This window comes from Oryx dammah, unplaced genomic scaffold (genome assembly GCF_014754425.2).
Source record: "Oryx dammah isolate SB20612 unplaced genomic scaffold, SCBI_Odam_1.1 HiC_scaffold_1, whole genome shotgun sequence".
Taxonomy (NCBI): domain Eukaryota; kingdom Metazoa; phylum Chordata; class Mammalia; order Artiodactyla; family Bovidae; genus Oryx; species Oryx dammah.
The window spans coordinates 43,148,133-43,161,342 of record NW_024070185.1 but is presented as its reverse complement, the minus strand read 5'-3'; the positions used below and the strand labels follow the sequence as shown (position 1 = coordinate 43,161,342).

General features: G+C 43.7%; 1 protein-coding gene across 6 annotated transcripts in view; it reads left to right on the top strand.

Moving 5' to 3' along the window:
• KANK1 (KN motif and ankyrin repeat domains 1) overlaps window positions 1-13,210 on the top strand; it is a 212,828-nt gene that overhangs the window by 165,142 nt on the left and 34,476 nt on the right. The window contains exon 1 of one of the 6 annotated variants that reach the window (XM_040247973.1): window positions 3,801-4,677. The exons of 4 other annotated variants lie outside the window; for them this stretch is intronic. The gene's annotated coding sequence lies outside the window, so the exon portion shown is untranslated. Of the gene's footprint in view, window positions 1-3,800; window positions 4,682-13,210 lie in introns of those variants that run through there. One more of the 6 variants, XM_040247732.1, reaches the window with a different exon arrangement.

Here is a 13,210-nt window from a genome sequence, read left to right as displayed (position 1 = left end):
TAATAAGGTATTTGAATTCTTTAGGGGCTGAGGAGAAGTCTCAAATATAGCAGAAATAATGCAGGCCCTCCATGAGCATGATAGCAGAGCACCTTGCTACCAACCTGTCTCTTTTTAGGATAAAGACTTATAGGTCTTTTTGCACATTAAGATTACCTGTGAGAGAAATGGCAGTAGGGATCCTAGGCTCTTGTTTTGGTTGTTGTCTTTGTATTCAGTTTGTTTCAACAAGGACTCTAGCAGTTTTAAATGAGAGGGGGAAAACAGTTGGCCAGCTGGAAAACAGTAAAAGGAAAGGGACAAAAACAGGGTGAGATTGGATCCCAAATGGATATGGTGAAGTCCTTGCTGGGTATTAAACTGAGGCTTGGGAGTACGTTCTATTTGACCAACCCGAGGTCGTGTTTTAATTTGAATTAATGGCCAAGATTTTTCCATTAAATAATTTCATATAAAAATACCAGTTTCCTCAACTCTTGAAACGTCTTTCTGGATCATGAGTGTATACTTCCACAGGGCCGTGGTCAACTGGAGAGGACATGTGCCTTCTAGTCTCTCCCATGGAGAAGGCAATGGCACCCCACTCCAGTACTCTTGCCTGGAAAATCCCATGGACGGAGGAGCCTGGTAGGCTGCAGTCCATGGGGTCGCTAGGAGTCAGACACGACTGAGCGACTTCACTTTCACTTTTCACTCTCATGCATTGGAGAAGGAAATGGCAACCCACTCCAGTGTTCTTGCCTGGAGAATCCCAGGGACGGGGGAGCCTGGTGGGCTGCCGTCTATGGGGTCGCACAGAGTTGGACACGACTGAAGTGACTTAACAGCATTCTCTCCCAAACCCCTCCGAACTCCTTCCTTTCCATTGTTAACCTGGACACTAAAGGTATTTGAACTTGTAATCTGACCCTTGAGGCTACTTAAATTACTTAAGGGGCTGCCCCCATTTTGGCTGTCAGCTTCCTTTAAGCCAAGATGAAGAACACACTTAAGAGCTGCAAAGTTCACAGCTGAGGTTCTCATCCCTGGCCCTGGCATAGACTCCTCTGTGAAGCTTCTAAACTGCTAATGCCCCTGGCCCCTCCCTGGGGATTCTGATTCATCGGGGTGGAGATGGGGGAACAACTCAGCATTTTTGGAAACAGCCCCAGGTGCTTTGACTGTGCAGCAGCGTGGGGAACTTGAGGCATGGAGGGGTGTCCGCTCTGATAGCTTCCAGCCTTGGCACTTCCCCTTGATTGGCAGAGCTGTGAAATGAGGGCATGGGCTCAGAGTCCTTGACATTATCATACAGTTCTTTAAAGGGAAACAAACATTTCAAGTGTGGCTCCTCTGGAAGGAATCACATTGAGCAAATGGGCCCTGGGCACCTGCAGTGCCAGGGCCACAACACTGGTTGAATGAAGAAGAAAGGGGCTCCCATAAGTTTGTAGGGATGTCAGATGTGTGCACGAATCATATAGAGGAGAAAGCACACTTCACTGAAAGCCTGGATGGAAGAGGTGACCCCACATTAGGATAAGGGACAGCTTCCAACAGAACTGATACTTTATTTAGCTGGTCTTTGCAAACTGGGAGAATTTTTGTCTGCAAAAATTGAGAAGGGGGTGGTAACACACCAGAAGAGGAAGGAACAAGCAAAAGTGTAGGAGTAGCATGTTCTTTCTCTTCCCCACCCTTCGGAAATGCCAGCTCCCTCCCCGCCACACGCTATTCTTGCCCTCTCAGGGCCACAGGGAAGAGTACATCACTGTCCAGTACTGTGTCATATTAATGTATCAGTGAGGCAGCAGCATGGATAACATAAGCTTCATCATAGGGTTGTCTTGAAGATGAGATGAGTTCATACATGTTCCAAGCCCTTGGAACAGTGCTGTCCAAAATAATTGTGCACAGTGGACAGTGAGGAAGGATGGGTGTAAGGAGGGTTTTATGAACCTGATGATTCACGTGCATTTGTGCTTTGTCTTTGAGACTGGAAGGGTGTTAAGAAGTTGGTAACAAGGAGAAAAGGAACACATTAGGGGAGGAAGATGAATTCAGGCTGTGTCAGGAAATACACACCTTAAGTTGTCCAAAATGTAATCCACTGTTACTCAGTAGTTCATTTAGCTTTGGTTTTATCTCTAGACTAGGGGTCAGGCTCTCTGGGGAGAAGAGTCTTGATGCAGTTGGCCTATTACATAAGCATCAGAAGTACTATGGGTACAGATATGCTTGGCTACCACCCTGCACCACCATCTGGTGAGAAGGACCGTTGGGACACTGCCTGCCAGCATGGTGTTACAGAAACCTTTGTCTGCAACCCATTTCCCTTCTCACAGGGAGTCACTTTTGCTGGCTACTGTCCACCTATCAGAGGAAAAGCCCTGAGTACATCTTCATCCTCCCAGATCACATTCGGTGGCTTCTTTTGTATATAAATTAAGGAAGAGTAGAGACAGACAGGTGTGTCTTTCTCCCAACAGTGGGAACCTTTGTGACTGACACTTTTCAGGCAGAAGGAGCTCCTATTTTTAATTCTTCTCCCATCCCAACCTGTGTCATCCTTGATAAAGTGAAAGTGAAGTCGCTCAGTCATCTCTGACTCTTTGTGATTCAATGGACTATAGCCCACCAGGCTCCTCCATCCATGGAATTTTCTAGGCAAGAGTACTGGAGTATGTTGCCATTTCCTTCTCCAGGGCATCTTCCCGACCCAGGGATCAAACCCGAGTCTCCTGCATTGTGGGCAGACACTTTACCATCTGAGCCACCACCCAAATTGTCCTTGATAAAGGACTAGACATTTATTTGCATACAGTGACTTTTTCTGTTCGACCTCGGCTTCATAGAAGCACACAGACAAAATAATTATATTCAACCGCTTTCTAGAATAAGCTCTGTTCTTACCAGAACACAATATTTATAAAATAAAAATTTAGCTGAATTTTTTCCCTTCCAAGAAAGGAATACTGCATTCAGATGCTTTTGTCTTCCTCAGTTTAATTCTTAAGAACAAGTCTTTTGATATTAATACTTAGTTTTGAATATAATAATGTAACTAATAACAAAATTTTCTCAGAAGCACAGAGGAGAAAATTTCTCTTCTAAATGATAAAACAAGCCTAAGGAAATTTTAGGACGATGAATGTTTTCTAAAACTGAATTGTGGGGATGGGTGAATAACTGTATACATTTACTAAAACTCATCAAAAACTGTACACTTAAAATGGGTGAATTTTATGGTATGTAAATACCTCAATAAATTATAAAGTCCAGAAACAAGGGAGAAATTAGTCTAACTAAATGTAGGTGTTGTTGGATAAAATAATATGGAATTTTTTTGATCCTTTATTTCAAAGTATCTGGCACTTGAAACTTTGTTCTTTATTAGTTTGTTGTTTCTCTTTGAATCAGTTTATTTGGTGTAAAACAAGTACAGATAAGTCCCACATCATCTTAAAAAGTTTGATCTTTGTAGCTCTACACAGGAAAATGTCTGCTTCAAAGCATTCAGTACCAGGTGGGGCAGAGGGTGGAGTAAGGCGTTAAGTGGAGTACTGTGAGATGTGTGCCAGCACTAAGGTGAACCAGTTAGACACTGCAGATCCAGGGGATTCTTGTAAAACTGCCTCTCTCCTCACAGCTGTCCTCTGTTTTGAATTTTTTTAAATGGGCCCTTTAGAGTCATCCTTAATCTTTGTTAATCTCCATTTTACTGTTTAGAACTGGCTTTGCTTGTTTGTCCTGTAGATAGAGTTCAGTCAATCTTATTCCACTAGAATCAGTCACATTTACCCAGTGTACTTAGGCACACAGGTGAAGAACAGATTTAAAAGGACTTTTTCTCTCTCTTTTTTAAGGTGATGAATTTAAACCATTAGAGGGACAGATGATTCTTACTAGATTTTTAAAACAGAAAACATCACTTAAAAATATTATCCCCCTAAAACAGAATGCACTTGTTTGGGAACTAATTCTGTGTCTTTGAAAGTCATATGATCCAGTTGGGATAAAATTTTTAAGGAACTATGAAGAAACAAAAAAAGGTTTGGGTCTGTGGTTTACAAATGGGAGTGTTTTTAGCCTTCAAATTGCATGTTGCATTAAATAAGAATGAACCAAGAAAAGGAATCACTCGCCTCCAGCTGATCCTGGGTTCGGCATAGCACTGAATCATTTCCTTCATAGACCAGCCCTGCGCCCTGGCTCAGGTCATGACTGGGAGCTTTTCTCAGCCCTGGACGGTTTAGAGGAGGAGGGACCAAGTCAGCAGGAAGAATGAGGAAACATTTGCTGCCTTTCTCTCTGTGGTCTTCCAAGAGTTAGCAGGTATTACAGCTGCATTTCTAGGGCAGCATTTCATGTGTCTGAGGAACACGAGCATAGTTTGTTTGAAAAACTGGAAGGAGCCTGGGAGAGACCTGTCTTCACCTCTGTGTTGCTGAGATCCTTGTAGCGGTTCTGTTCGTCGGTAGTTTTTGCTGTCTCACTGACGCCGAGAGTCCTGGAATTAAACCCCGTGGCCAGCAGGCTGTTAGTTGGTCAGGAAATTCCAAATGGGTATAAATAAATGTTCTGCAGCAGCTCCTGGGCTCTTTGCCTGCTAACGTGTGCAGGCCCTATAACGCTGAGGGAAGTGGGCCCGAGACTTGGCTTCCTGCTGGCTGAAAATCACAGTTATTTTGTTTCTGGGTGGGTAAGTAAGAAAACCCCAAAAAAAGAAAAACAGAGGAGAGTGTGACATGTGGGTGGGGGTTGGTGAAATATAAACTCAAGCTCTGTATGTTATGAAAAATATTTGCTTTTCTTACAGACTGGAAAGAATAACTCAGTCCTGGATTTTTGGTTCAGTGACAGTTTCAGCTTTAGCCACGGCTCTAACATAAAGATGTCATTGTCATGGGAATGAGAGGTTGTATGTATATATATGCTAAGGTTTGAGTTCTTGGCTTGCTTAACTCCCAGAGTTTCCTTTCTTGTTGGTAACTCCATTTTTGGTCATTTGTTTTCAGCTGTTTTTCTAATGAGCTGCTCAGTGTGCTTTGCAGTTGGTTTCTTTTTCTTATGTAAACATGGTAAAACAAAATAAGGGCTGGGATTCATACAATTACTTTAGCCTCTCCACCTCACCAAAAGGCATAATGTTTTGTTAGAAAAGCCTTTCTGTCCCAAAGTTCCCTAGCTTTGGGAACCTAGTGCTGGTTTTCTGCTTTTCACAGAATTACCCTCTGAACTGGCACATTTCCTATGTACGCTTAGAGCAGTGTGTTATTTTTGAAGAAAGTTTGGAAAACAGCATTTAGCCCCCAAGCTAGTTCCCTTCTGTGCATGCACAATAAATTTAGGCTCCAGTTCAGCAGTTAAGTCTTCAAATCAAACGGTAGACATTAGAAGACAGCACTGCTGAGGCTGTGAGAACAAGCCCTAAAGAGCCCAGGCCTCTCAACTATCAGGAGACAGATTTGGGGTAGAGTTGCCGCATCTTCCGGTTGGCACTGAGCACTGGAGAAGAGGGCCATTGTGTGACCCTCATCGCCTCTGTGATGTCACACACCTCCTTGCTACAGTGTGTCCTCCATTCTCAGGAACTGTGACCCTTTCCATTTTCTTTCCTCTCACTGCTCACCTGCAGCCTGGCTTCGAGACTCCTAAGACCTACCCAGGGTGAGACTGATGAGACAGCAAAAGGAAGCTGCCTTTGGGGATTGTTAGGTTGTGTTAGCTGTTACCATGCAGCTGGAAAGTGCTGCAAATGGAGGGGGCAGAGAGCAAGGCCCTTGTCTCCGTCTGCCTGAGTTCATCTGGCCTGACAGCGGCTTCAATTAATTCCTTTCTTCACTTGATCACTTAGCAGGTGACGTTATGGAACTTTGTGTGAAGTATAGTGAGAGGGTCGTGGTCTGGAAGCAACCTTTGGAAATCATTGAGTTCCACCAGCATTCTCATTTTATACATACAGACCTTGTTGCTGCTTGTGTGATTCCAGACCCTTGCTGCCCATTGCTGGTCTGTGAACTCAAGTATTTATAGCTCCTGTACTTGTTTTATGAAAAAATTATACCATCCCCCCAATCTCAACAACTGCATGGAAGTGCACTCAGTGGTTCTACAGTGCACATCTGTGCATAGTGTGTTTAAAAATGTTCTGCTCTTACGACCTAGAGATAGAATAGCGTAGTTCATAAAGATCAGTGCTTACCTTTGTCCTCTTATTGTGTTGTTGTTGTTCAGTTGTGTCCAGCTCTTTGCCACCCCATGGACTGCAGCACGCTAGGCTTCCCTGTCCTTCACCATCTCCCTGAGCATGCTCCAACCCATGTTCATTGAGTCAGCAATGCCATCCAACCATCTTGTCCTCTGCTGTCCCCTTCTCCTGCTTTCATTCTTTCCCAGCACCAGGGTCTTTTCCAGTGAGTCAGCTCTTCTCATAAGGTGGCCAAAGTATTGGAGCTTCAGCATCAGTCCTTCCAATGAATATTCAGGATTGATTTTCTTTAGGGTTAACTGGTTTGATATTGTAAGAAGAAAATATTTCCTCTTGGTTATATTTCTAAAGGTTGGAGAAGTGTGTCTGCTTTTGCTTTTGTTTTATATTACCTCCTCCCTATGTATAGTTGATACTGGAGTAGGGCTCTCTCTATACCTAACCAGCATCCTCACTCTACTCACCCTGAGCCCTAGTGTGCACACACAGACACAGGCACCTCCGCTGCAGAGCCCAGCCAGCAGGAACCAGGTAGACCTCAAGATTTTCGCAGACTCATTCATTTGATTCTGAAAAATATCACAGACACCTCAAACCCTAGCTCCATGGGCAGGGAGAAAAAAAGCAGGGTGGAAGAGAAGAGTTCTGGACTAGTATGCCAGGAGTGTAAGCTTCACCAAACAATGGAAGGTGACCCAATAATGGTAAATAATAATAGCAGACCACAGACCTAGCTCTGAGTGCTCCACAATAACACTGTGAAGCAGGTCTATTATTTTCCCAGTTATACAGTTGGAGTAGAATCTAACTTGCCAACAGAAAGTGGCAGTGCCATGATTCAAACCCAGGCACTCTGATCCCAGAGTATCTGATTTTAATCACTACAGCTCTTCCTCCCAGACTTAACTAAATGGTACCTGCCTAGGCATGAGGCTTTTCATTTCAACAAGTACTGAGCATACTATGTGCCAAGCACTGTGCTAGGCCTTGAGGGATAGAAAAATAAGTATTAATTGGTTTCTGTCCCTCAGCACACCTGCAATCTGATGGGGTAAGACAGGCATGCGCCTGGTCCTCATAGCACAGGTCAGTGTGTTAACAAAGTGCTCCAGGAGGATGGAGGGGAGAAGGTGACCATTTCTTCCCAGGACAGAACAATTAGGAATAAGAGAAGACTCTACAAATGATGGGAAATTTGAGGTTGGACCCCAGTTGTGATCAGTGGAAGAGGCTGGGGAAGGGCATGCTTAGAAGAGGGAACAGAGTGGATGAAGGCAGAGAGGCTTGAAAGTGCCTTGGTATGTTGAGATTCTGGGAGGAAGAGGGGTTGGGGACTGGGAAGTGCTAGATTGGGCCAAATTGTTGAAGACTTTTAATGCGACAGAAATGAACTTCAAAATTTTATTTTCTGTAATGGGGCTCCTGGCAACCAATCTGCAAGATTAATATTTGAGAAGTCTCTGCAAGTTTCCAGGGATACCTCAAACAAATGTAAAATTCCTCAAAGAATATGTAATATAGGAGCGTGGAGACATTAGTTTTGATAAAAAACAGACTGCTCTATTTGCATATGAGCAGCAGCAGAGTGTTGGCTGTGCTCCCCGGTGACTGGCTGACTGCTCTCATGTGCCCCAGAGACACTGGAGGCACAAGTAGAGGAAGGTTATCATCCTCTACATTTATGTAATTTATTTTGAAATAATTTCAACTTAGAGAAAATTCATTAAAGAACTCTCTTGCCTCCTTCACCTACATTCAGATTGTCAAGTGGTTAATGTTTTGCCACATTTGCTTCATCTCTTTCTGTATGTATACATGTACTTGTATGTGTGGGTATATATATAAAAACATGCTTTTGTCACATCTCTAATCTCCTTCAATCTGAAATAGCTCTTAGCTTTTCTTTGATGACCTTGACAGTTTTAAAAGGAGAGACCTGGGAATCGCCTGGCAGTTCAGTGGTTAGGACTACATGCTTCCACTACCAGAGTCCTGATTTCAGTCCCCAGTTGGGGAACTAAGATCCTGCAAGCTGTCTGGCATGGCCTAAAGAAGGATAGAGAGAGACCTGTCCTTTCGTGGGATGTCTTTCAGGTAAATCTGTTGACATGTCCAGATTTAGGCCATACCTTCCAAGCAGAAACCCAGGAGGACTGATCCTGTGCTTTCTCAGAGCAGGGCCTCAGGGACTTGTGATTGTAACCTTTATCACCTAGTCCATGTGGTTCTTGATCAGCTTTCTGCTCCACAGTATCACCATTTTCTCCTTAGTGACTGAAAGCTGTTTTGTGTGAGGCATCCTGAGGCCAAAATTCCTGTTCTTCAGTAAGAAGTCTCTACACACTAGATTCAGCATCCATTGATGATTCCTGCTGGAGTCACCTACTGTTACAATGGTTGTTAAATGGTGATTTGCTGTTTTTATAACTGTTTATTTATTGAACTATAAGTTGGAACTCTGTTATATATTTCTTATAGCATTATGGACTCATAGATACCTGAATTATTCAGTGGACTGTCATCTGCTACTATCATTAATCCTGTTATTTTGATGCCCAAACTATCCCAGGTTTGGACAGTGGAACCCAAAAGTGAGTTTGGGAGCTAACTAGACTCCTGACACTCTTTTTAAATAGCTAATCTGATGTGTGCTGACAACTGAGATAAATAAGGAGTAGCTAGAACCTGCTGTCTGAGTTCAAACAATAGGGGTCCCCTGCAGCAATATCCTTGTCAGGCAGGCAGAGAGACCACTCAAGTGGTTTGAGGCCAGCTGATCTGAAATTAATTCAGCTTGTCAGAGACCTTCTGGTGGGTAGAAGTCTTGAGTTTTCAGGATGTATTGCTTACATTCTCCCAGACCACATTCTCTGTGTTTAGCCTTCCCTTGGGTAACTCAGCCCCTGATCAGCGTGGGCAGAGAATCAGGGGCTAAAGCTGGGAGCACTGCAGGTCGGCACTAGTGTGCCGCCCATCTGTCCCTCTCTCCTCCACTTGGACACTTGCGGACCCAGGACACTTGCTGGCTGCCAGGGTCAGCCAGCTTTGCTTCACAGACGTCTTCGGCCCCTGCTGTGCCCATTCTAGTTTCAAATATGGAGCAAGTTTGTGCTCTGCATCTCAACAAGCTCAATCAGGGCCTGCCTTCCCTAAAATGTCCTCTTCCTTCTTCCTGCCATCACTCATGGCACCCCTGTCCCTCCCAGATTAGACTTATTGTACTTAAATCACCTTCTGAAAAGGAAATCCCATCATTTTCCTCTACAGTGAGTCATCTGTTGGTTTAAAGAAAATATTTTCTTTCTTATTAGCAGAATGAGGTCAAGGATAGAGCCCCAGAGGATGAACACAAAAACCCAATCCCTGTCTGCAGCTCTGCCCAGAGGAGTTGAGATAGGTCAGGCCTTCTCAGTTTCCTCCTGAATAGCTTAGGGGGAAGATGTGGGCCACAGACTGCCCCCAAATGCAGACAAGCTTTTAAGTTCTTGTTGTTTTAACACTAAGGCTAACACTTATTACCTAGTTCAGTAACTAAAACTCACACAATGCAAAGGAATTTGTGATACCACAAGAACAATTCATAGGGACTTGAACAGCCTGTGGAAACTTAATAAAGATTGCTGAAGAGAATTTTAATACATACTCCAGCATCTAGCCAGAGCAGTCTTGCTAAGATACAAATCTCACCATTTCGCTCCTGTGTTCAGTAGCTCCCTGACGCACTTGAGAACTACAAACCTGACTCGCAGGGGCCTGGGTGACGGGGGCTTGGTCCCCTCTCTGCCTCACTTCATGTTTTCCTTATCATGCAAAGCTCTTCTCAGTTCCTAAAAGTGGCAGGTTTCATATACGCTGTTTTCTCCTCCTAGAATTTCTCCCATCTTGGTCTCCCTGCCAAATATCCCCCAACCCCCACAAACACACACACACTTAGCCCAATGGACCCCTCAAATACAGCACCCTGGCAGAACACTCTCTATTCCCAGCCCAGGTGGGGGTTCCTGCTCTGTCCTCACATACCTCCTGGATTTTAGTCTCACAGCACTTATCACAGTTGTTAGTTTTTTACGCATCCTTTGTTTCCTAGAGTTCACAAGTTCTATCCAGGTAGGCTCTCTGTCCCTTTTGATTTACTCCTAGCAGTGTTTGCTGCATGGTAGGTTCTTAATAAATACTTACTGAGTGAAAGAATAAATCCATCTTTCAGCCTGACAATTGCAGCTTCCCTAGGTCAACATTCTGTCTCTGGGGTGTGGGGACAGGTAGACCTGGAATGTGGGACGAGGATGAAAAGGAGCAGTGACGGGAGACAGTGGAATGTGTGTGGGGACAGGTTACCAATGCAGAGATAAGAACAGCTATGAGAGGAGATCTGAAGATTTAGGGGAAGAAGCCACAAGTGGTAATGAAGAGTTCCAGATATAAGAAACAACAGCGCATTATAACTTAGTCATATAAACAAACCAAGCCTGTAAAACTGAGTTATGGTGAGCTGTTATTTCCCATGAACTTCTGGCAGCCACTTTTGCTTTCCTTCATGTTGTCATTTTATTTGAACAAAGCATTTTTGGGTAGCCGTTTAAAGCAGCTGCAACCCGAAAAGAAGTCTAGGTGAAATCAAGTAGGTAATATAAACTTCACAGAACAGGAATTCAGGCTTTATAGAACCAGCCCTGACTTCTAATAGGTGCTTATCATTTGAATGAATGATTGGATGGATAAGGGAAAAAAGCAGATAGAAAAACAATTCTTTGCTAATTGGAAGAGCAAAAGAAAAATCTCATTTGCCACACACTCTTGGAAAAAAACAGAAGGAACCCTTACATTGTTATGCTTTTCATTGTGTATTCTCTAACAGATAGGGTTTCCGGTAGATTTTGGTGTGAGAAGCTCCTTGGGTCTCAGTCTTAATTCGAACAGTGTCATCAGAACTTTCCTGTTAAACCTGTCTAGAAGCACCTGTTCCACATCACTGTCTTCTCTGTCCCCTGCTCTGTGCCAGGGAGAGTTGATTTGCTAACTCAATTACTTTCATACTCTGAGTAATTAACTCCATGAGAACTTCTCTCTCATCAAGTTCATCTCAGAGTTGATCCTACTGCTTTTCTTCCCTGCCTCTCAGCCTCAGCTGATGTTGAATCTTTTTGACTGCTTTAAGCAGCAGGATGCTTGTGCTCTGCTGCTTTTAAGTATGGGAATCTGTGTTTAATTATGTGCTTCTTGGGGACTGACTCAGCTCTTTAAGCAAAAATCTTCATGCTTCATGTGAGAGGGGACAATACAGTAATAGGAATTAGCAGAGTTCTTCAGTTTCAATAGTCAGGTAGAATATCTGCTGAAGAAAAACATAAAAGAGTGTTGGCACATGGGTGCAATTATTTCTCATGGCACCACTAGTCAGTAATTGGGCCTAGAGTATGCAGTGGTGAAACCAGGACAAAGCAGTCTTTGTATCCTAATTAATAGATAGAGTAATAATATCAAAGTTTTGCCCATTTAAAAGTCCACCAGGACATATTATTTCATAAACCTCCAGTGCTTTTTACTCAGAGTAAAGAATGGCTCACTATGGTAGGGTGTATAGAAAAGTATTTACTGGTTTCTGGCTCAAAATTGGCATTTTTATTACCCTGTCACTTAAGCATGATACTGTGGTCCTGCTGAAAAATGGAAGACTTGAAGAACACAGGTTATATAGTCAAATTTTCACTTGCTATATGTGAATGTTTTGTTCACTGTCTTTAGTACAGGCACTCTCAGCCTCAACACCACAGTCTGCCCTCAGTACCCTCAGGAGATTGATTCCAGGATCCTCAGCAACAGCAAAACCACTGGTGCTCCAGTCTCTTATATAAAATGACATAGCACAGTCTACAGTCTCTATCTATAGGTTTCGTATCCACACATTCAGAGGGCTGTGCTGACCTTTTGGACCGGGTAATTCGTTGTAGAGGAAGGTAGGACTGTCCCGAGCGTCGCAGGATGTTAGCAGCATCCTGGCCTCTATCCACTAGATGCCAGCAGCACCCGTTCTTCTAGTTGTGACAAGCAAAATTGTCTCTAGAGTTTGCCAAATATCTCCCGGGGGGCAAAATCACCCCCGGTTAAGAAACATCACTAGCAGGTTAGTACTCCCAGACTAGTTTCTTACCTGCTAGTCTTCTACCTCCTGGCCACTGCATTAGTTTTTATGTCTTCCCAAACCAAATATTATTTGGACATTAAGTTTAGCTTCTTTGAAAAGTTGAAACCATATAATACTTCATGAATCTAAACGATGACTTTTGAAATAGCCATATCTCCATTTCACTTTGTTAATGCAGAAAAATTGCAAGGAACATTTCGAATTGTTCTTGAGTCTGTACACTAGCTCTGTCACAGAGCACTAGTTTTATAGCTGGTGAATATATAAATAAAGAGTAGAATTACCATCAGTTTGTTGTTTTCAGCTTTTCTCTGAATACTTGGGGATCTGGTCTGGACTTAGGAAGCTGTCTTCAGTTGGCGCTGCCACATTTGGTGTTTGGTTTCCCTAGTTTGCCAACTGTACAAACTGGGTTCGGGGATAGAAGATGGAAGAGGGACTCTGACTTTTGGTGTCTAGGAAAGAGGTCAACCCTGACAAGCCACATAGAGCACTATTATAAGCCCATCCACTTAGGCTGACACACAAATGTACATTTTGGTTGTTCTGCCTCTTCGCTTTGCTTCTGCCTTGCCTTTTATTTCTTTTTCCACACACTCCCTTGAGCACCCTCCCCCTGGCCCCCACACTGGACTGTGAGCATTGTGAGAACGAGGGCCCTGCCTCCTTTGTTCACTCTGTGTCCCCCAGCTCCTACAACAGTACTTGGAAGATAGTAATAAGAGGAAAGGGCAGGAAGGGGGGAGGGAGAGAGAGAGGTATTACTAAAATTGTCTTTTGAGAATCAGAGAAGTAAATGGCAACCCACTCCAGTGTTCTTGCCTGGAGGATCCCAGGGACGGGGCAGCCTGGTGGGCTGCTGTCTGTGGTCGCAC